The 23,943-nt window shown below is 35.5% G+C and overlaps 1 non-coding gene across 1 annotated transcript; it reads left to right on the top strand.

Moving 5' to 3' along the window:
• The first annotated feature begins 617 nt into the window (after positions 1–617).
• Positions 618–724, top strand: LOC121204303 (small nucleolar RNA R71). The gene has a single exon (XR_005899231.1). It is a non-coding gene; the product is annotated as a small nucleolar RNA R71 (small nucleolar RNA).
• The last annotated feature ends 23,219 nt before the right edge of the window (positions 725–23,943 follow it).

Here is a 23,943-nt window from a genome sequence, read left to right as displayed (position 1 = left end):
GTTGATTTTTAAGTGCTGTCTTGGTGTTTTGGAATCGAGTTTCTAACACCAATATAAACTTTGAGAGCATCTCTTTAAGGTTCGGCTTCTTTTACTGTTGGTAGGGTGGTTGTTGGTAGCCTGGAGGTGGTTGTGGTCTTTGATTTCCTTGACCGCCCCACGAGAAATTGGGGTGGTTCCTCCAACCTGCATTGTAAGTGTTACTATATGGATTATTTTGAGGTTGAGGATTATTACCTATGTAATTTAATTGCTCGTTACCCATGTTATGGCCATAAGGTTGGTATTCCGATTGACTTGTTCCACCTCCACTTGCTTCGCATTGCATTACTGGGTGAACCTGTGAAGAACTAAGAAAACCATCAATCTTTTTATTTAGAAGTTCTACCTGATTTGACAGCATGGTGACCGAATCGACGTTATAAACGCCGGCTGTTTTTGTTGGCTTTATCCTCATGACTTGCCACTGATAGTTATTCAGTGACATCTCCTCTATAAACTTATAGGCATCTTAAGGTGTTTTATTATTGATGGTTTCGCCAGCGGCTACGTCAACCATTTGTCAGCTCGAAGGATTCAGGTCATTATGGAACGTTTGAACCTGTAGCCAAAGCGATAACCCATGGTGAGGGCACCTTCTCAAAAGGACCTTGTATCTCTCCCATGCATCATAGAGTGTTTCTAAATCCATATGCACAAACGAAGAGATATCATTACGTAATCTAGCCGTTTTAGCCGGCGGAAAATATTTTAATAGAAATTTTTCTGTCATTTGTTCCCAAGTAGTAATTGACCTTCGTGGTAACGAGTTCAACCATAGTTTAGCTTTGTTTCTTAGTGAAAAGAGAAACAACCGAAGACGTATAGCATCATCAGAGATGCCATTGATTTTAAATGTATCGCAGAATTCCAGGAAGTTTGCTAAGTGAGCGTTGGAATCCTCATCCTGCAAACTGCCAAACTGAACAAATTGTTGTATCATTTGAATAGTGTTAGGTTTCAGTTAAAAAGTATTTGCAGCTACAGCAGGTCTAACTATGCTCGATTCAGTCCCTGTTAAAGAAGGTTTAGCATAATCATACATAGTGCGTGGAGTAGGATTTTGATTAACCGCAATTGCAGGAGGTAGCTGATTGTCTTGGTTTTCAGCCATCTCATCGGTTGGGGGTTGAGTATCGTCCTCTTGCTCGTTCTCTGTGTATCTTAAGCTTCACCTTATTTCTCTTTGGTTTCTGCGAACTGTGCGATCGATTTCTTCATCAAAAAGCAGTGGTCCTTACGGGTTTCTTCTAGTCATAAACTATAAAAAACCTACCAAGAGAAGGAAAAAGTAAATTAATAAGTAAATATAATAATAAAATTAAATTAAATTTCAAGAAAAATAAATGGCTAAAGTAATAAAAATTGAGCATTCCTAATATCTTAGTTCCCCGGCAACGGCGCCAAAAACTTGATTGCGTGATTTCGTGATAGGTTTTAAATATTTATAATTAATCGTTCTTAAAACTAACTATTATCGTGATGTAGGCAAGTGTACCTATCGAACAGTAGTATAGTTTTAACAAGACCGGATTGTCGAACCCAAAAGAACTAAAAGTACTAGTAATGACTGTCTTTTTATTATCTAGCCTAAGAATAAAAAGGTTTTTGTTTTAACTAACTAATTATCTAAACTAAGAATTCATAGAGAATGGAATTTGGGAATTACTTTTGGGAAAATTGATTGAATTAATATAATACCTAAGGAAAAATTCACCTAGACTGTACTTGTTATTCTGGCTCTGAATCGGACGATTTATTCATTTAACTTGTTTCGCAGAGATCCCTAAGTTATGTTATTATCCATATTCAAGACTAATAACGTCTAATCCCTAGATTAAATAATTGAGACCTTTCTCTAATTAACACCCTAGGGTTGCATTAACTCGAGCTATGGATCCCCTTATTAGGTTTCACCCTAATCTGGCAAAATCTTGTCACTCTATATCTAGGTGAACAAACAACTCCGCTTAATTATGACAAATGTACTCTTAGATAGGGTCTATTCCTCTTCTGAATAAGAGCTTATCTTGAATCAGTATCCTGGGATATCAAAACAAGAATTAAGAACACATAATTAAGAACAAGTTAAATATTTATCATACAATTCAGAAAATAATAACATGATTCGTCTTAGGTTTCATTCCCCTTAGGTATTTAGGGGTTTTAGTTCATAACTAAATAAGAAAACATCTCAGAATAAAAAAGAACACAAAACATAAAGAAAACCCAAAACTCCTGAAGGGGAAATTAAGGAGAGATCTTCAGTCTTGATGGTGAATCCAGCTTCTGAGATGGATCAATCGGCTTCCTTGGAGTAATTCCTTACTCCCCCTTCTGTGCCCCATTTTCTTCCTCCTCTAGGGTGTATTTATAGGCTTTGGAATGCCTAAGAGCCCTCAAAATTAACCTTTTCTGAATTGGACTCAACTTGGGCTCAGTAGGGACATGCCCGTGTGACAAGCCCGTGTGCGATTACTTCAGGCCGTGCTCGAGCCTTCCAAATTGACACGGCCGTGTGGTTTACCCGTGTGAGGAGGTCCAGGCCGTGTTGATTTTGTACTTCAGCCCATTTTCTCCGTTTTTGGCCCGTTTCTCGTTCCTTTTGCTCTTCTATGCTCTCTTAAGTATAAAACATGAAATTAAAGCATTAGGAGCATCGAATTCACCAGTTCTAATGGAAAATCATCCATAAAATGCGTTAAGCATGGGGTAAAAATATGTATAAATTACGGTTTATCAAAATGTGTTAGATAAAAGACTGGTATTGCAGAAAGAGAGAAAAGATAATAACCGTGCACTCGAACCTGATTGATCAAATGACAATTGGCAAAACCGAAAGGATAGAGATGGAGTATTCGACCAAAACAAAAGATGAAAGGGGAAAAGAATCGAGAGAGTGAAAAGAGAGAGAGTATTTGGCCAAAGCAAATTAATTGAGAGAGGGGAGAAGAAGCAGTAATCGGTCAAAGAGGAAAACTAATTGGGAATGAGGGAAAAAGAGATATTCGACCAAAGCAAAGAAAACAGAAAAAACGATCGTTAGAGGTGAGCCAATCGATCAGCAAGTGAACTCGAGAGAAGTGCAAATTTGGAATATACAACAAAAACTAGAAGATACCCGAAAACAATATTTGACCTCAAAAAGAGAGAAAAATGATAAAACAAGAAGCAGAGAGAAAAGAAAACAGAAGCAAAATTTCAGCACCAAAGGCAAAAAGGTGACCTATGACTGATTCTTGACCAAAATGAGACTCCAAATTTGGTATGACCTCAAAACACACCCCTCACTTGGCTCTTCAAAATTCTTCAACCACAGCCAAAATTCTCTGAGCAAGAGTTCAAATTCGGCACTACTCACTCACTCATTCAAAATCTCATATTTTCCTCTCTAAATCCCTCCATACCGTCCACTCCTCCCTCAACCACTTAATTCAAATTCCACCACAGCTCTTTAGTAGTTCAGGTTGACTAGAACTCCCACACAGCCTTAGTAGCAAAATAAAACGCTCCCACTGCTCAAAGTAAGACTCGAACCTCAGACCTCATGGAACAATGACACGCCACCTATTCCGTAAACCAGCAGTCTGTTTGTGACATGTTTTACCCCTATTTATTTAAAAGCCTACTGTTTAGAGATAGTGTTTATTCATATTAAAAACAAAACTTTTGGACAAGCCAAGGCTTGAACCCAAGACTTTTTAGACTTGTCCCAGGACACTTAGCCCCTGAAGCAGACATGCATTTGTGTAACACAAACATACGAAAATAAACTTAAGGATTTTTTTTGGGCATTACAAAAGCTACTTAATAAGTGCTCGTCCAATAACTTTTTCATAAGTGTATGTTACCCTCATAGGATATCCTTAATCTCTTTAAGATATATTTGTTCTCCTAATATGATCCTATTTTATCTCATAAAAATTGTGTGTTACCCTCATCGGACATCTTACTTCATGAAAAGTCAATTACTATCAGATAGTAATTAAATCATTTATCACAAAGACAAATTACTAACAACCATGTTTTATTTTCCATCTATCATGTACTGACAACATGCAAAGTATATTAATGCAAGTGATAGATATTTTGTTGACTCATTTGAAGGCAAGAAAAAATTATGTAGCTGTTTCATTGGTTGAAGCAGTGGCCACAACTTGAGACATTGTTTCGTTGTCGTACTTGCCTATTTTCAGAGCTGGAAAATTTGAGCACAAAAGTATTGGGCTATCTGTTTCGAAAATATTCAGACAATAGCCCAAAACATGAATGCCAATTGATTTAAAATTGAAGACTTGAAAATTGATTACTTGTGGAACAAGTGAAGTCACTTTTTATAGTTGGAGGCTTTGAATTACACCGAGATTTTATGGAATTATTTTACTATGCAATTTTTAGCTTTACTTTATAGAAAAGTGATTAGAGTGTGAATCTTATATAAGGAAAACTTAAGTAATATATAAACTTAAGTTTTGATAAAGAGCACAAATTTGTTCAAGTTAGGAATGTTTATGTGTGCATTGTTTTGTAAGCAGTCAAGAGAGTCTTTTCTATTGCAAAAAAAAGATTTCAAGGGGGAAGCATAGTGGGTGAGTGATCTAGTCTTTGTGCAACGATGAGGTTTCCAAATCAGTAAGAGTTAGTAATGTTAGGACTTAAATAATTGGTTGTACTGTGAAAAAGATAGTGGATCATTACTCTGCGCAAGGCCTTGTAAATGTAGACAAAATTTGAATTGCGTAAATAATCTCAATGTCCTTTACTTTTATGCACTTTTGATTTCATGGTTGAAACTTTACTTTTATGCACTTTTGATTTCATGGTTGAAACTATGGCCATAGTTCCAAGAAATACTTCAACCACAATTTTTGTTTGCTAACCAAGTACCCCCTCGTTTCTACATTCGATATTAAAGCCTCTCACCTAACATAAATAGTGATTATCCTGGTTAATATACTTTTTTACAATTGAAGGATCTTTAGTCACACACACCCTATGCTCAATGGAGAAAATTATGAATATTGGAAGGCTAAGATGAAAGCATTCATTTAGTCAACAAATGAATGAGCCTGAATGTAACCCTTCACTCGAGTTAAACCATTACTTGAGTAATGGGTGCCACATTAGAGCACTACATCACTTAAATATCAAATGCAATTCCTACACATCTTTTTAATCTTTTTAAGCTTATTTTAGAAATTACAAATCATTTACAAACATCCGTACAATTTGGTTACAAATCAATGCCATTCGGTAACCACTCAGTTCAAAATAGTGAGTGACGTTGTGACTTGGAGGCAAGGGTCATTACGACATCAAGTCAAGATCAACATGGTCGCGATGAGAAAAAATCACAATGCGAGATTGGGCAACTACGTCACGTCGTCAAGGTAGGGAACATTGCAACGAGACTATCTAGAATAGTTTAAGTTATCCAAATAATTAAACTATACAAAGTGTTTTGCAATTTTTTTTCATACACATAATTTTAAAACACATGTACATGCCATAATCTAGTATGGAAATGTTAATTTCATACTCTTTTTCAAGCCTTGGTGATGTGATGAGACGTGTTGATGTCGCAACTTGAATCGAGAGCTTCAAATCAATCTTCCACTTACACGTTGAACAACAATGCATTAAGCTACATTATAACTTAGTAAGTGCCCATGAATTCAAATCTTACATTTTATTTTATATATTTAATAGTAACAATATTACTATTATAATTTTATGAATATATCTTATTAATAAAAAGGTTATTCAATATTTAAAAAATTCATTAATATTACGATTCACTATTTTATCATTTCACGGTTTAATAGGACTTGTTATCAAAATTCACTTACCATGATTTTGTAGCCCATGCTAGACCCTTTTGAACCAGATGGAATGAAACATAACATGACACACAGAGCACTTAAGTGCTGGAAACGCGGGCACCAAAGTGCATTAACAGAACAGAATGCACCGAAGTGCAATGCCATGAATAATGTGAGAGTGTTGAGGTTCCTATGGCGTGCCAATTATATCCACGAAGTTCAACGCTAGTCTACTAGGCATTCAAATGTCACTAGATTCACATTATTTGTAAACGAATGTAAAATTTCATGATTTCCATGATTTCACTACACTTTTGCACCTTTTTCAAACTAGTCCTTATTTACACAATTTCAAGAATACTTGTAATTTCAATTATGAATATTCATTAGATTTTAATCATTATATTTTGAATTCATGACATATTATATTTCATATTCATTAGCATTGATTTCACTGTTTACAAGATTTAGCTCACTTTTTCTTCATTTACAATGTAATCTCTTTTTTCACATCACTAGAACATTTATACATACTTAAATCAAAATTATTAACACTATTTATTTTATCACTTATCAATATTTCAATTTCATAATAAATCTTTAAGAACATATATATTAATTATCAATATCTCTAACACTTATTAGTATCATTAACACCATCCAATTATATAATCACTTTCACTAGACAATTAGTATCATGTAAGACTTTACATTATATTCAATTTAGTCTCTATTGCCATGAAATTTAATATTCATTTCTTGATCAGATTATAAACAATTTATTTTCATATAATATTTCACGTAAATATTTTATCTCAATAATTAATTCATATACACGCTTTTAGATATTTTATAGTTTAGTGCTTAGCAACATGAAAATTTCATATTTACTACAATTTCACTTTAACATCGCTTTATGTTTAATTCACTACCATATTACATTTCAATTAATCCTTCTATCATAATATTTTATTTCATATATCAAAATTATTTTACCTATTTTCCACCATAAATCACTTGCTCTCTCATCTTCATATCACTTGAATCACTTCCTCTATTTCTCTCATCACTTCCTTACTTTTCCAACAAGATTAAACTTGAAAACATGATAAAACCTTAATATTCATACATTGTTCCCTTGATTTCAAGCTCAAACTTGATTTTCTCTCTCCTTCAACATGAGCATATCTTGTCTTCACATGAAACTAAACTCTCTATATTGTTGCTTTATTGATTTCACTAAAATCTCTAAAAGATTTTGAAGGTTTCAAGCTTGATTTAGTTAAAAATGCTGGAAAAAGACTAAAATGAAAGAAAAAGAAAGTTTCGTTCATACATGGATGAAAGTTGCATGAGAATGAAAGAAAAAAAGATGGAGAATTCTATTTTTTTTCCATCATAGAAATCTATTAATTATATAATTAAATAATTAAAATATAATAAAATAATTCCAACATCATAATTTTTATCTAATGGTCACCATTCTTTATTAGATTTCAATTTCATCCAAGGGCACAAATCTTACCAATAATTCTTGAGATTTTCACATAAATATCTAATTTTAAAATGACCATTTTGCCCTTGAACTTTCTATACAATTTCATCATTGATTCGTTGTTCACTTTTAGTAAAATCACACTTCCAGTCCTTTCTCTTTCTCACTTCACTTCAATTTAATCATTCTTATTTTTGTTAGAATTAAGTGACTCGAATTCTTATTTAAATAAAATACAGTGGTAAAATAAAATAAAAGTAAAATTCATATAGAACTACACTTCTTTTATTTTATTTTAGAATAAGGTTTTTTTTAAACCTTATTAAACTCCATCTATTTTATATTGATTAGAATAAGGTGTTTCAATATTACTACACTCCTATTAGAATATGGATTTACAAGCCTATAAATAGACATAGTCTATTCCTCTTGTAATTATTCGAATTCGACATAGTGAATTTTCTTCTCCTCTGCCCTTGGTTTTTTCTCGAAAGGGTTTCCACATAAAATCTGTGTGTTCTTTATTTTATTTTATTTTATTTTATTTTCATAAATTGGTATCCGAGCTTCTAAGTTGTTCATCTGGGTCACGGTAATGGCATCTTTGAAGTATGAAATTCTGCTATTGGATCGTAACACCAGATTTGCGTTGTGAAAGATTAAGATGTAAGCAGTTCTTGTACAAATGGATCTGGAGGATGCACTACTAGGGATAGATAATATGCCACTGACATTAACAGATAAAGAGAAGAAGTGTAAGGATTGAAAGGCATTAACACAATTACATCTGCATTTGTCCAACGAAATTTTATAGGATATGATGAAGGAGAAGACCACCACTGTATTATGGAAGAGGCTAGAACAAATATGTATCTCGAAAACTCTAACAAACAAGTTGCATATGAAGCAGCGTCTTTATGTTCATTGTTTGGAAGGAGGTGAAATCATCAAGAAAAACCATCAAGATCACTTACTTGTAACGAGACTAAGTGGCTGAAATTTTAAGCTTCAAAAACCCCTCTAATGGTTGTTATTTTCGGTGGAAAAATGGAGAAGAAAGATAACCCCTTTGATTTTATTTTAATACTCAACTTGCTAATGTCATCAATTACTAACCCTAGTCATCTTTTGACTTTTTGACTCCTCATGTCTCTATGGTCGGCTAGCTTGTCTTTTAAGGTCTAGTTTCCCTTTAAAGACCCCCAATTTAGGTTCTCTAGCTATTTAACACCCTTAGCTATCAAAATAGGACTTTTACACTTTATGCGATTTAGTCATTTTTCATAATTAAGCATGAAATCGCTAAAATTAATTCACCTAAATTTTCATACTCTCATATAATCATGCCACAACACATAAAATAATATTAAAAATAATTTCTCCGTCTTCGGATTAGTTTTCCCAAAACCACTATTCTGACTGGGCCCAAAATCGGGCTATTGTAGAGTTGCTTCTTCACTACAATACTCTATCACCAAAAATAAAACTAGAAGAGAAATTAAACCTCCAATGAAGTATGCCGAGGCTGATCTAATTACTTATGCTTTAAATGTGGCTAAAGATGTATATGCAAACCAAGAGCCTTCTAATTATTTCTGAGGTGGTTAGCTGTGAAGACTCAGAAAAGTGGATGTTTGCTATGTAAGAGGAGATGAAATCACTCCACAAAAATAGAATATAGGATCTTGTGAAAATTCCTAAAGGTAAAAAGGTTGTTCGTTGTAAATGGGTGTTTAGAAAGAAAGAAGGGACTCTAAGAGTTAAAGAACCCAGATATAAAGTAAGGCTTGTTGCAAAGGGTTACAGTCAAATTCCAGGAGTGGACTTTACAGATGTGTTCTCCCCAGTTGTGAAGCATAGTTTGATTCGAGCTTTGCTTGGTATTGTGGCCATGCATGATTTGGAGCTTGAGTAGTTAGATGTAAAAACTAAATTTTTGCATAGAGAACTTGAGAAGGATATTTACATGCAACAACCAGAGGGTTTTACAGTCTTAGAAAAAGAGGACTATGTTTTCTTGTTGAAAAAGTCCCTTTACAATTTGAAATAGTCACCAAGACAGTGGTACAAGAGGTTTGATTCCTTTATGACTTCTTATGATTTCAAAAGAAGTAGTCTTGACAGTTGTGTTTACTTTAAGAAAAACAGTGATGGTTCTTTTGTGTATCTACTTCTTTATGTTGATGACATGTTGATAGCAGCAAAAGATAAAGGAGAGATAAGAAAGGTCAAAGCCCAACTAAGTGACGAATTTGAGATGAAAGATTTGGGACCAACAAAGAAGATATTTGGTATGGAGATTCTCATAGATAGAAAAACAAGTAAATTATTCCTAAGTCAGCAGGGGTACATTGAGAAAGTTCTTTGCAGGTTCAATATGCAGAGTGCTAAGCCTGTTAGTACTCATTTAGCAGCCCATTTCAGACTTTCATCAGCTTTGTTTCCATAATCATATGATGAGATTGAGTACATGTCACATGTTCCATACTCTAGTGCAGTGGGATCTCTCATGTATGCTATGGTTTGTTCACGTCCAGATTTATCATATGCAGTCAGTGCAGTTAGCAGATACATGGCAAATCTCGATAAAGAACATTGGAAAGTAGTTCAGTGGATTTTGAGATACTTACGAGTACGACTGATGTTTGCTTACAGTTTAGAAGAACTAGAGATGGAGTCGTTGAATATGTTGATGTTGATTTTGCTGGAGACCTTGATAGAAGAAGATCTCTCAAAGGTTATGTCTTTACAATCAGAGGTTGTGCAATCAGTTGGAAAGCCACTTTGCAAACTACAGTCGCTTTGTCTACCACTGAAGCTGAGTACGTGGCGATTACTAAGGCTTGTAAAGAAGCTATTTGGTTGAAGGGACTCTTTAATGAACTAATGAAAACCTTCAAATTAGTACAATCTTCATGAAAGAACAAAACAAATTGATGTTTGGTATCATTTTGTTTGGGATATTATTGTTCGTGGTGATATTGTTGTGAGCAAAATTAGTACTCATGAAAATCCTGCAGATATGATGACTAAGTCACTTCCTATAACCAAGTTTGAGCATTGCTTAGACTTGGTTGGTGTTCATTGTTGAAGTTAAACCCTTAAGGGGTTTTATAGAAGAGGTGGAGAACTTGTTCGTTGAGAGTTCACGATGAAGAACTTGTTTATTGAGAATTCGTGTCAAGGTGGAGATTGTTAGAATTAAGTGACTCAAATTCTTATTTAAATAAAATACAGTGGTAAAATAAAATAAAAGTAAAATCCATACAGAACTACACTTCTTTTATTTTATTTTAGAATAAGGTTTTTTTTAAACCTTATTAAACTCCATCTATTTTATATTGATTAGAATGAAGTGTTTCAATCTTACTAAACTCCTATTAGAATATGGCTTTACAAGCCTATAAATAGACATAGTCTATTCCTCTTGTAATTATCCAAATTTGACATAGTGAATTTTCTTCTCCTCTGCCCGTGGTTTTTTCCCGAAAGGGTTTCTATGTAAAATCTGTGTGTTCTTTATTTTATTTTATTTTATTTTCACAATTTTTATTTTTAAAATTTTTACCCCAACACTTTTTTCTCTTTTATATTTTAGTATATACCTGAATTTATTTCTCTTTACACATGATTCATTTCAACTTCCTCCAGTATCCAACTACCTTTTCTACCAACATTAATAATTATTATTTATTTCCTTAAAAAATTCTAACATTTTTTTATCTCATATTAGTACTATTCCCGACTTAGGGGGTTTTGAGTATGTTACACAAGAGATCTATTTTAACTAGATGGACTCGTCTCTTCACTGAAATAGGAGTAAAAACTCCCTAGGTAGAAGCAACTTGAAACATTGAAGAAGAAAAAACTGTTAATACCAACTCCAAAGCTCTTTATGCTATTTTTTGTGGTGTAGATGCACAAGAGTCCAAAAGGATTTCTAAATGTACTAAAGCCAATGAAGCTTGGGAAATGGTAAAGACTGCTCATGAAGGGACTAATACAATAAAAAAATACAAGCTTTAGATGTTGAAAATTAAATTTAAGACTTTGTAGATGCAAGAATCAAAGACCATTGGAGAGTTCTATGCAAAACTCTATGATCTGGCCAATCAAATTTTTGCCTTAGGGAGTGAGTACTCAAATTATAAAGTTGTGAGAAAGGTTCTTAGGTTACTATCTGAGCATCAACGTAATTGTCATCGAGGAGGCCAAGAATATTGATGTCATAAGGATTGATAAGTTAATTAGATCTCTCCAAACCTTTGATATTACTATGGAAGAGGCTAAGAAGGGCTTAGTGGCTAAAATATGCCCATTGAGCAAAGCACTGTTGATAAGCTATAAAAGTAACATATTTTAATTTCATTCTTAATGCATTTTTAGATGATTAATTATGTAAATTAGTGAATTTGATGCTCTTAATCCTTTAAATTCATGTTTCTATACTTAGGAGAGCATTTGGGAGCGAAAAGAGTAAAAAATAAGCCAAAATTGGACAAATAGAGCTGTTTTCAGGAGCCACACGGGCTGGGAACATACCCTTGTGAACCACACAGGCTAAACATACACCCATGTGCTAGCCCGTGTCGATTTTGCACCCTATTTCCTAAATACACAGAAAAACTCAAATTTTAGGCTTCCTAAGCATTCTAAAGTCTTTAAATACCCATTAGAAGAAGACATAAAGGGGCAATCAGAGAAGATCGAAGAAAACACTCTAAGAATGCCATCGAAACCAACTCAGAAGATGATCTCCAATAAGATTGAAGATCTGACTTTAATCTCTTTCGAAGTTTTATTGAGTTTCTTTATTTCTTGTGGTTATTCTAACTTTGAGATGTTTTTACGCGATAAATACTTTACTCTTGTTCTCAATTTTGTATGTTTATTTCTTATTTTAATATTTTCGGGATATTAATTCATGTTTAATGTGCTTAATACAGTGGAGCAAAAGGTACTGTTAAGAGTAGGTCTAGCATAATTAAGTGGAGTTCCATGCAATGCTAAAAATAGGACGACATAAATATACCGTATTAGAGTCAAATCTAATAGGGGAATCCATATATCGAGTTAATGCGAAGATAAGAGTTTTAATTAGAAAGAGATTTCAACTAATCAACCTAGAGTTAATTGTTCTTACTCTCGAAAGAGATATTAACATAATCTAGGGATTTCTACAGATCAAGACACAAGTCAATAAATCGTTTAATTCAGATTCATAATAATAGGTGCAGTCTAGGTGGATTATTTCCTGGGTATTGTCTATCTCATTAGTAATATTCGATTATTTTCCTATTTCATTCTCTATTACGTTCTTAGTTAAACTAGTTTAGTAATTTTTGATTAAAACACATCACTCCAAATTGTTGGCTAGATAATAGAAAAACGGTAATTACTAGTACTTTTAGTCCTCGTGGATACGATATTACCTACTCACCATAGCTATACTATTGTTTGATAGGTGCGCTTGCCTTTGTCGTATTTATAGTTAGTTTAGTGACCATCAACTGTTATCAAGAAGATCCAAGAATAGTTGGCTTTGTTTCATCAAGGGTTCAACGAGATGACCATCAAGCAATTTGGAAGGAATAAACGATCTAAGTCATCCAAGGCTATTCGAAAAGGAAAATTTAAAAACAAGAGTGAAATGAACCTTTTAAGGAATAGAAACAGAGAATTCAGTATCATGAGTGCCATGATTTGGGGCATATTCAAGCAGAATATGTAGATACCCTTGAAAAGGAAAAAGGGAAATCTTTATAAGCAGTCTGGAGTAATGAAGAAACCAGCTCAGAATCAGAGTCAGGTGAGGACCAGATAAGTAGCTTTATGGCTTTTACATCAAAAGTGGATGAACTAGATGCTTCTGATTATGGCCAAGTTGAGTGCAATGAAAAAGAGACACATTTTTAATTTTTGAAATCCTACAATCTTTTGTTGGAAAATGGAATATTTTGAGTGAAGTTACTTCAAAACTTCCTACTAAAAATGATATTTTGAAGAAGAAAGTCTCCAAGTTGGCTGGTCAAGTAGATATAAACAAGACAAACTCTTGAATAGTTCAATTGCAACACTAGAAAATTAAATGTGATGATAGCAGTTGGAAAAAGAGCTTAGATGAGAAGAGGCCTAGGCTTCATAGATAAAGAAAAAGTGGTTGCAAAAAATCCTAAAGTGTTTGTAAAGGAAAGGAATGATCACTTTTTTGAAGAGTGCTCTAAATAGGTAAAAATTCAAGAGAAACCTAAAATCCAAATCAAATCAGCTCAATCCAAGCCATATCAAGACCCGTTGCTTCTATATGCTCAAAGACCTTTGATGGAATAAAACAGTGCCACAAACCATGTCTACTATTGATTGCACTGCCCGAAAGAAGGAAAAACTTGTGTGGAGAAGAAAAGATCAAAATTTTTTTATCCAAAACAGTCACTCAGCTTCAATTGATGGCATATGATAACCTCTCTTTCTTAAGTAATTGTTTTGAAAATTATAAAGGTAGTTTCACCTTTGGCAATGGGAAAAGAGGAAGATCCGTGGCAAAAAGACAATTTTAGTTGATGGGATGCTTGATCTAAAGAATGTGTTATTTGTCGATGGCTTAAAGGCTAACCTGATCAACATTAATTAGCTTTGTGGTTAGGGAATACTTGTAAATTTCACAAAAGGAAAGTGTGTGGTAACTCAAAGGCAGAATGAGGAGGTCATAGAAGGTGCCACGACATTTTACAATTGCTATAAAGTCCTACCATTCAAGCAACCACCTCCAAACGTGCGAATGTTTAAAGTAAAAATCATGCAAATAAAATATATATAATTACAGTGCGATATTTGCAAGCGAACATGTTAAAATTTACTATAAAAGTGTTACAAAGGACCACCAGTAAGTATTCCGAGAATCATACCCAAAGGATTGCTGATTGGAGAAATTTATTATTAAATTAATTATAGAAAATAATTACCAATCTACTCGATTCACTAATTAGTAGTTTGAATCTAAATTAAAGTATTAATTAAACTAATTAAATTAATTAAACTAATGGAATTTTCTATGCCTAGTGTCATGCAATCTCTCGGCCTATAACTGATTAACAAACAAAAGATCAACTTGATTTAGTGGTTGTAATTAACTTCAAAACTAGGGTTGTTTTTTAGTGAATTAATTATTAACTAACTAATATTACCTCTCGGCTTGTACTGATTAATTAATCGACCAATACTCACTTTCCTCTTGACCTTGCTTTCTTGATCTAGATAAATCACGATTTACTCGGGAAACTTATCTCTCGACCTTGCTTAACCTAGATTACTTCCTAGGGTCGTCAGTCCTAGGGTTTAAGCACACATAAATTTATACCAACTAACTCATATGAGAAACCCTCATTCATTCTTTAATTACTCCCTAATTAATTAATTAGTTCCATAACCGAATCATGCAAGATATAAATAAAGCATAAGAATTTATCCTAATATTCATACAATAGTTAATTGATCAGCTTAACAGAGTATAAATAAAAGAATAAAAGAAAAGGATAAAGAAACTACTCATGAATAAATATATATAAGCACAGTTCTAAAGCAATCTCCACTCGTGATCATCTTCACATTAGAATAGAAAAGATTCCGACTACATGAACACAAAAAGAAAGCTAGCACTGAAAACTAAAGAAAAATGTTTTGTAATGTCTAACCTCCCCTAACAAGGTTATAAATTTGTTCATATAGGCAAACATTAGGGTGCTAGGTGCCTAAAATATCCTTGGAGTGATTAGTGTTTAATTAGGAAAAATAACCATAAGTGGCTGTCTAAAACTTGGCAGAATATTTCCAATTTTCGCCGCGTTGTCGTGACATCAGGGAAGCCGTCGTCACGACGTGGAGTCTCTTCCTGTCCTGGCAACTTTGATGTTTTGTGTTGTGACATAGACCCCCTGTTTCACGACACGACTATCGCCCCTTATACTCCTTGGCCTAAAATGGCACCCTACACACTCAAATAGCCTATTAGTCATTCCCGAGGCCGAATTGACCTAATAGGTTGTTGAAACACTAAAAGCTACGTAAAAAATGCTTGTTTTACAATAATTCGAATCTAGACTAATAATATTAAAAATGTAACTGAAGAAGGTAAAATGTCTAGAAAACAACCTCGTTAAGTGCTAAAAAGTACTTAAATTTCCACTACAATTTTTTTAGGTCACCAAATACAATAAAGCAAAATTTTCTAAACTAAAGTTGTGGCATAAGAAGTTGGGTCATATTCACTAACAAATATTGCAAAGATTGGTACATTATGATGCAAGTTGAGGGTTGCCAAAACTAGGAGGAACAATTTCTAAGGTTTGTGGAGATTACCCTAAAGGGAAGCAACATAGAGATTCTCATAAACTATTGGCACAAATTCAAACCACAACTCCACTTCAGCTTCTTCACATAGACCTTTTTAGACCAATGCAAACTAAGAGTATTGGAGGTAATAGATATGTGTTGATGACTTCTCTCACTACACCTAGGTAAGATTTTTGTAAAAGAAATTAGACACCTTTAGTAAATTTAAGAAACTCTGCAAAAGAATCACGATTAAGAAAGAGAAAACCATTGTGGCTATTGTCGGGATTAAAAATGATCAATACAAGAAGCTTGAAAATCAATAGTTTGATAGGTTTTGTGATAAGGAATGTATTGCTCATGAACTCTATACTATCAAGACTCGTCAATAGAATGGAGTGGTAGAAAGGAAAAATAGAACTGTTCAGGAGATGGCTCCAGTAATGTTGAACAACAAGGGAATTGCTCACAGGTTTTTGGACGAAACAGTCTATATTGCTGTCTATGTCATCAACATGGTTCACTTGAGGCCAAAAACTTGCACAAATCCATATGAATTGTGCCATGGTGAGAAACCTTATGTAAAATATTTTCATATATTTGACAGATTATGCTATATTCTAAGAGATAAGGAATATCAAGAAAAATTCAATGTAAAGAGTGATGAAGGAGTTTTCATTGGGTACTCTAACAGAAATAAGGCCTATATGTTATATAATAAGCTTCTCAATAAGATAATAGATTCAATTAACATGGTAGTATAAAATGAAACATGTCAAAAGGCTATGGATGATGAGAAGGAATGTGTGACACAAATAGTGTTTGAAACTGTGCCTATTGTATCTGGCACAAAAAAGGTGATCGAGCAACCTAGTCCAGAAATGCATGAAGTTGTGAATGTTGATGAAATTATTTATTCTGTTAGTGTAAATAAAGTTGTTCAACCTTTAGCAAGAGTCAGAAAAAACCATCCATGAATAGTGTTATAGGTGACCTTCAAAGTGGTGTTCGAACTAGAGGGAAAATTAAAGCTTAACTATCGGGATATGGTTAGGTTGACTTGCTACAGATCTCAAATTGAGCCTAAATATAGTTGAAGAATCTTTAAAAGATGTTGATTATATCCATGCTATGTAGGAAGACCTTCAATAGTTTGAGAGAAACCAAACCTGGGAATTGGTCCCCAAGTTGCTCCACAATAATGTGATAGGCAAGAAATGGATTTTTAAGAATAAAACTGATGAGAATAGTTGCATTACGAGGAACAAGGCAAGGTTGGTAGCACAAAGGTATACATAAGTTAAAAGAATAGACTTCGATGAAACCTTTTCTCATGTTGCTAGATTAGAGGCAATAAGTTTACTCCTAGCTATAGCCATACATATGAACATCAAACTGTATCAATGGACATGAAAAATACCTTTTTGAATGGCTATTTAACAGAGGAAGCCTATGTGGCTCACCCAAATGGCTTTGAAGACTCAACACATCCATAACATGTCTACAAGTAAGGAAGGCAAACACCTAGAGCCTAATACGAGATGTTAACACAATTTTTTCTAAGTCAAGGTTATTAAAAGGGATTAATGGAAAAAACATTGTTTATCAACAAATATAGAAGTCACATTGTCAATTCAAAGAACTATGTCGATGACATAATCTTTGGATCAACTTCAGTCACTGTAAAGGATAAATTCGTAAATATGATGCAAAGTGAGTTCGAGATGAGCCTTGTGTAGCACCCAAACCCGAGCAGAATAGGCCGACCCAAGTTTGAAACGTCACATTAGCCATTTAAGTGACTCTGCTTACCGGTCATCGAAACACACCATAAAATCAACCATCACACCCAACAAGCATGCTTAAACACTTAATCTTAAAAATAGAAGCCTAAATCATGCTTCGCCTAACATAAAACAACAAATTATAGAAAAGGGTAAATCATCATTTTACACATCATATGCGAAAATTGTAAATTTTGTCCAACAAGTGTCTTGGCCATTTTATTTTAAACCATTTGTGAATATTTTAGCTTAAAATGACATTTAACACTCATTTAATTTCAAAATGACATTTAAGGACTAAAACATTAATTTTAAAAAATATCCAGACAAACCATTTTAAGAAATTGAAGTTTCCATATTGAAATTCAATGTATAAAACCAAGTAATGTAAATTTTCAAAACATTTCATGTTGTTTAAGGCCTCCAATTTTATTACATAAAAATTAGGACTTATTTGCAACAGTTTCACATTATGCCCAGAACTCTTTGAACGTTGTGTCACGACCATACGATTCCCATGTCACAACATCGACCCGGTATCGTGATATCTTATAGGGCTAATTGCGATATCGACTCAAAAATTTGCAGAAAAATTGCAACACTTACATATGACATTTTGACTCTCTCATATACTGTAACGCCCCAAAATATAGGTACTTATTTTCTGTAAGTTGTGTAACGCAATTGTATGTCTGCTTTAGTGGTTAAGTGTCTTGGAAAGTGCCTAGGAAGTCTTGGGTTCAAGTCTGGGCATTTGCAAAAACTTTTTTTTTTTAGAATAAATCCTTGCCTTTAGTTAGTAGTCTTTTAAATTATTGTGAGGAAAGCATGACATAAAATACCTGCTAGTCTAGGGGTAGAGGGGTGTGGAGTGTTGTTTGGGGTCTAAGGTTCAAGCTGCGGCATTGGAAAAGGAGCATATTTATTTGCTGCAAGTGCCCTGGAAGTGTTTGAGGTGGACTAAAATTGAGGTGTTTGAATGGACTTTGAATTGAGTAGTTGAGAAGGAGTGGACGTCATGGAGAAATTGTAGGAGGAAAAAGGGGGATTGGGATAGTGATCAGTTGGAAGACTTTGTGGAAAGATTTTAGGAGAAAATCAAGGGAATGTAAAGTGGAGGGAGTGTTGGGGCCGAATGGGGGTTGTAGGCATCTTTTGGTTTTGGTTTTGGTAGGTTTTTGCACTTCTTTTCGGTAGTTGACTTTAGATTTTAGGGACTATTCTCTTTGGAAGCTGTTTACTGCTAGAGAATTTGGCCATATTCTTTCCTTTGGCTTATTCGGGTTAGTATCTTGGAGTCTATTATTTTTTTTCATGCTACTTTTCTTTACTTTTTCCATTTGGCCGAATACTTCACCAACTCCTTTCTATTTTCTTTGTTTCAGTTTGGCAAGTATTCATTGATTCTTCTTCTTCTCTTCCTCCACCCCTCTATTCTGACCTCTCTTCACTTTGTATTTTGGCAGCATACTATATCTTTCCCCCTCATTCAATCGTTCCTCAGTTGGCTGAATATTGTTAGGTAAGCCTCTGCCCTATTTGTTCTCCTTTATGCTTTTACTTATCTGAGCACCGTTTCCTTTCTTTTTCTTCTTGTAATTGCTACCTCTCTATTTACTATTTCAGATCAATTCTCCCTCTTCTGTTGATTTCCTTTTCTTAAGCTGATTGGTTATGTCCTAGTGAATTAGAGTGGTAAGTCTTTTGGTAAGGGTGGAAGTCTTTGCCTCAATTGGTTGGAAGTTGTTGGTTTATATTTATGTTTTCTTTTTCTTAAGTTCCTAATATTCGGTCCTATCAAATGGTGTTTGGCAGTTACTAATCGTAACAAGCGGGGTTTATCTTCGGAGTTGTAGACTATGTTCGTTTAGAGCAGTAAGGTAAATAACACTACTGTTTTTAATTTAGGTTTAAGCGTATCTAACATTGGTTGTTGAATGGTCACTTGTTTTAGGTGCAGTTCATCTCAAGAAGGGTTGCGTATCTAGAATCCTAACAGGTGTGTAATCACACTGCTATAATCATAAATCGGCAAAAGTCGAAAAGCATGACTAGTGTCGATACTCGAGCATGCACTTGTTCGTGTGGGGAATCAGAAGTACAAAATGTAGATGTTTGATCGTAGAGGCCACCATAAGCGATTTCATGGGCTTAGGCCGTTTTGGGCCATTTTGGGTCGAAATGGGCCGTCTAGGCCCTACAGGCTCATAGGCCCTACACGGGTAAACCACACGGATGTGTGGAGATTATTGGGCCAGGCTGTGTAGTTCACACAGCCAGGCCATTTTTGGGCTTTATAGGCCACACGGGCTTGTGGGCCCACATGGGCTGCATTATGGGCTTTGGGCCCATTATCACTGTTTGACTGTCAAGGTTGCACGGGTCACCCGAGACAACTGTAGACCTACAATTGGGTCGATAAGTATACTTAGACCCCATGTTTATGAAATGACTGTTATACCCATACGAGGTAAAATGACTGATATACCCCTATGATATGTTTGACTGTATTCGAGCACGACGTTCTTGCATACACGTATATTCGAGCATGACATGTTGCATGGGGTGGGTTTGATATATTTGGAAGAAGTGTACTATACTGGAAGCTCTGTTGCAATCACTATTTAGTGTCGCAACCAGTGCTATATTTTGGAGGGTAGGGATAGGTGGGTTGATTTTATCCCCACATGGAGTGTAGGGCTAGATGGAGTGGAGTGTAGAAGATGGATGGTAGGATTTCTGATTGCATTACTGTTACTGTTACTATATTGGGCTAAGGCCCACACTGATACTGATACTGTAATGGGCTACGGCCCTTACTGATACTGGACTATCACTAAAACGAGCTTAAGCCCAAACTGTATTTGCCTACGATTTGATTGATTTTTGTAAAGGGATTACACACTGAGTTTTTCATAAACTCACCCTTCTGCTTTCCTGTGTAGGTAATCCTTAGGCGAGTCAGTGCTGCGAGTGACCCGATGGAGGCCACACAACTGCTTTTGCTACTGTTTTAAACTTTTAATCTTAAAGCTATTTAATTTGAGTATTCTTATGTAATAAGGCCTCTTAAAATTTTTACTTTAATTTGGGGTTTTCTTATTTTCATTTATATCTGCTAGTAGTAGGTCGTGGATTTTCAAAAAGGTAAATGTTTTCCAAACATTGTTTCAAAAGCTCCCATAACAAATATTGTTTTTAAAGTGTAATAACAATCTTAAACGATTGAACTTTTACTAAACCTACTTGGGTTTTTAACAACGATCAAGATACTTAAAAGTTTGTAAAAGATCACTACTAGGATTTTAGTATAGTACAGACATTTCAAACAGAACGATGGGTTCCCAAACACACTTCAATGTGACATCGCAGATTCAATCATAACGTCTAGGCTAGGTGTGGGGTGTTGCATTTAGTTATATCAGAGCCAGGTTGTAAAACTCAGCTATGGATTTGGGTTTCTTTTTAAACTTAGAATTTCGAAAAAGAACTATTTTAAATAATTTGAAATAGTTGGAAATGTTTTACTGAAGGTGTGGTACATCGAGTCTCCGGTACTGATTCTGTAAGTTCTCTGAAATTACTATCTGCCTAAATTGAAATGTTGATATTACTGTAGGCAATAGACTATACTGAAATAATTTGTTTAGGGTAACCTAAAACTGTAGTAAGATTGCGATTTGCGAAACAAAACTCTGAATTATTGATAATATTTTCCATAACATATCCTGTAATAAACACTGGAGCTATAAACTGATACATAAGATTTATAATTCAGATAATACGCAAATCGATATGAGCACCAGAGGTACTCATGGAAGGGGTACAAGAGGCCGTGGCGGAGGCCGTGGTAGTGCTCGGACTGGGTCATCAGCATCAAGCCATATGCCTAACAATGAAGCTAGAGAGGTACCGGCTTCACCTGTGACTGAGACTGGGTCACACGATCGTGCAGCTAGGGATGATGCACTGTCCCAAGATATGTTGTGATTTTTGGAAAGGGTCGCTGGGCCTAATACTGGTACTGTGGGCCGTGGGTCGGTTGCGGAATGACTCAACTCTAATGGGGTTGAGATCTTTAGAGGTATCACTGGAGTTGCCGCTAATATGGCTGAATATTGGATTGATGCCACAGAAAGGATCATGGATGACCTCAACTGCACCCCAGAGCAAAAATTAAAAGGTGCAGTGTCATTGCTACGAGATGAAGCCTATCAGTGGTGGCTTAAAGTGGGAGAGGGTACTCAGCCTGACCGGTTGACATGGGAATTTTTCAAAATTACATTCCATGGGAAATATATGGGCGCTAGTTATGTGGATGCCCAGAGGAGAGTGTTTCTAAATTTGACTCAATGGGATTAATCAGTGGCTGAATATGAGTATGAGTTTTTGTGGCTTAGCCGCTATGCACGTGGGATGGTGGCAACTGAGTATGAGCGTTGTGTTCATTTTGAGGACGGCCTCAGAGGTAATCTACGAGTTCTGATAGCTCTATAGAGGGAGCGAGATTTTACTGTGTTAGTGGAAAAGGCAAAGATTACCGAGGATGTAAAGCGCGATGAGTGCCAGGATCGTGAGAAGGACAAGGGAGGGAACAAGAGGGTTTGAGAGCCCTCAAGTTCAGTTGTGGGACTTAAGAAGAAGGCCAGATTTGATGGGCCGACCAGAGTTAGGGCTTCTATTGCTGCTACTAGACCGTAGCTTTGTGTTGATTGTGGGAGACGCCATCAGGGCGAGTGCTAGAAAAGGTTAGGGGCATGTTTGAGGTGTGGATCTATGGAGCAACGTATCAGAGATTGTCCATAGAGGCCTGATCAGATGCAAGCTATTGGTATGGGTATTGTTCAGCCGCCGAGAGGTGTTCAGCAACAACCAAGAAGTCGTGGCCAAGTCAGGAGTGGAAATGGAATAGGCAGTGGTCGTGGAGCACCGGGCAGAGGTACTGGTCATACTAAAGCGAAGCAGCCGGCACTGGTTTATGCTGCACGTCACCGAGAGGACAAAGACGCCCCAGATGTTATTACGAGTACGTTCTTTATCCATAATGTACCTCATACTGCATTGATTGATGTTGGGTCTACGCATTCTTATATAGCTTACACTGTGTCTGAGACTTTGGGTATAACGGTTGAAAACACTATGAATGAGGTTATTATGTTGAGTCTATTTGGGCAGTCGGTGAGAGTGAATAAACTGTTTAAGAATGTACCTTTGGAGGCCCAAGGAATGATCTTTTTCGCAGATTTAATGGAAGAGAATTCGGCTTAATATTGGGCATGGACTGGCTGGTTAAGCATCAGGTGAATTTGGATTGTGCTTCAAAATGAGAGGTTCTAAAAACTGCAAAGGTTGATGAGGTAGTTGTGATTGGGGAGCGTCAAAATTATCTGTCAAATGTGATTTCTGCACTGAGGGCCGAGAAACTAGTTCGTAAAGGTTGTGAGGCGTATCTAGCCTATATTGATGTTACAGATTCTGAGGTTTCTTCAGTTAGAAAGATCAAAACGGTTAGGGAATTTCTGGATATTTTTCTCGATGAGCTACATGGGTTACCTCCAAACCCTAAAGTTGAGTTTGGGATTGAGCTCCTGCCTAGCACAGCTCCGGTCTCTATCGCCCCTTATCGAATGGCACCAAAAGAGCTTGTGGAGCTTAAAGCTCAAATTCAAGAATTACTGGATTGAGGGTTTCTCCGCCCTAGTGTGTCTCCGTGGGGAGTACTATTCTTATTTGTGAAAAAGAAGGATGGATCCATGTGAATGTGCATCGACTATCGGCTACTGAATAAATTAACTATTAAGAATAAGTAACCCATACCGAGGATAGACGATCTATTCGACCATTTTTGAGGAGCTTCAATTTTCATTAATATTGATCTCCGATTGGGTATCATCAACTGACAGTCAAAGAGGCTGATGTTTACAAGACAGCATTTAGGACTCATTATGTTCATTACAAGTTCCTAGTGATGCTATTTGGATTGACAAATGCCCCAGCGGCTTTATGGATCTGTTGAACCGAGTGTTCCAGCCTTATCTGGATCAGTTCGTAGTGGTGTTTATACATGACATTCTGGTGTATTCGAGAACTGAAGATGATCACGATGCACATCTCTAAGTTGTTCTGCAGATTTTAAGGGGGAAGCAACTGTATGCTAAGTTTAGTAAATGCAAGTTCTGGTTATGAGAGGTAACATTTCTGGGCCCTATGGTATCTGCTGAGGGGATTACGGTTGATCCTCAGAAAATTGAAGCTGTTTTGGATTGGAAACAGCCTAATTTGGTATCTGATATTCGAAGTTTTCTGGGTCTGGCAGGGTATTATAGACGTTTTATGGAGGAGGTTCTCGTTAATTGCTGCACCTCTGACTAAGTTGTTGCATAAATTGGTACCATTTAACTGGACTAATGCGCAGCAGGAAAGTTTTGATAGGCTTAAGAAGGTTTTGACGGAGGCCCGTGTCTTGATTCGGCCA

Source organism: Gossypium hirsutum, chromosome A07 (genome assembly GCF_007990345.1).
Source record: "Gossypium hirsutum isolate 1008001.06 chromosome A07, Gossypium_hirsutum_v2.1, whole genome shotgun sequence".
NCBI lineage: Eukaryota > Viridiplantae > Streptophyta > Magnoliopsida > Malvales > Malvaceae > Gossypium > Gossypium hirsutum.
This window is presented reverse-complemented; position numbering and strand designations above follow the sequence as displayed.